Consider the following 1380-nt stretch of genomic DNA (forward strand, 5'->3'; position numbering starts at 1 on the left):
CCAATTCCGGTAAACAGGCTGCGCACCAGGTATCTGGACTGAGGCGCCGTTACGTACTGTCTTCAGTCGCGTATCATTGAAATCACTAGATGATTATAGGTCTAGATCAGCGATGCACAGACCGCGACCCGTCCCTCAAAGCTCGTTCTTGTACATTGACAAAAAAATGAACCAAATATCAAAGCAATTGTGAAATGAATGGCTTGTCACGTTTCAAATTAAATTGTGTAAATAATCTTTCTGTAAAAATACATGTTGTAATTATATTTGCTAAATAAAATGAAATAAATAACGTGAAATAAAATAAAATGATGGTGTGAACAACTTTGATGCTTTACAGACAAAAAATCCTAATCATTGAAGACGATGATGATGAAATAAAATGAATGAATGGTGAACTTTTTTCCTGTCCTAGGGCTCTGCCACACCTCTCTTCTCACCTCCACCCCCCCCCCCTCCTCTCTCTCACTCTCTCTCTTCCACACACACACACACACACACACACACACACACACACACACACAGTGCTGGCCATTGTATACACCCCAGTCAATACCTTATACTAAGCAGGCCCTGTGGCGCAATGGATAACGCGTCTGACTACGGATCAGAAGATTCCAGGTTCGAATCCTGGCAGGGTCGCAAATTTTAATAACTGCATCGGTGTGTTCTAAATGAAAGTTTTTAAATGGGTCGTTACAACCTGCAACTGTGGTTTGTCTGGACGTGCCGTTAATGTTCCTTCGTAATTCAAACTTATAAATTAACTTTCTCTGAACAAGTTTCTTGCTGATGCCATTTTCTGCGGCAAGTGTATAAATATTCGTTTCATTAATTGAAATGCGTTTTTCTAGCTGTAGCAAGGGCGAAGCTTTTCAATTTATGGAACAAATAACTTTATTCCACTTGTACAAAACAAGGACAAAAAGAAAATGGATTGGTGAGGAGAGCTGCCAGAGAGAGAGAGAACTGCTTGAGGACTGAGTATTTCAGACAATCTGTTGAACAACTAACAGTAGAAGAATGGGTAGGATCTTTTTACCAATGTGTCCCAGGTTGTTCCTGCACTGATTTAGGGATGATTTGAACCCAGAGTTTTGTTGGTCGCCAACGATGAGTTTCAATTTAATACCAATGGCAGAAACTTCTGAAAGAAAAAGAAAGTGGGAGCAACATCCCAGTCTCTTTTTAAACGAAAAGTCAAGTGAACGTTAAAGATAATAAGATAGGTTATATGTGGGCCACTCAACAAATCTGAATTGTAAGTCTTACATACAGAAATATCAAAAATATCAGAAAATTCTGGTAGCACGTAAACGTGTTAGTCACTTCATTGCTTCTGGAGAAGATAAAATGAATACTGAATTTTTAAAATCTTGG

At 39.0% G+C, this 1380-nt stretch overlaps 1 non-coding gene across 1 annotated transcript; it reads left to right on the forward strand.

Moving 5' to 3' along the window:
- The first annotated feature begins 569 nt into the window (after nucleotides 1-569).
- Trnar-acg (transfer RNA arginine (anticodon ACG)) lies at nucleotides 570-642 on the forward strand. The gene has a single exon. It is a non-coding gene; the product is annotated as a tRNA-Arg (tRNA).
- Nucleotides 643-1380: the final 738 nt, after the last annotated feature.

This window comes from Schistocerca cancellata, chromosome 2 (genome assembly GCF_023864275.1).
Source record: "Schistocerca cancellata isolate TAMUIC-IGC-003103 chromosome 2, iqSchCanc2.1, whole genome shotgun sequence".
Classification (NCBI taxonomy): Eukaryota; Metazoa; Arthropoda; class Insecta; order Orthoptera; family Acrididae; genus Schistocerca; species Schistocerca cancellata.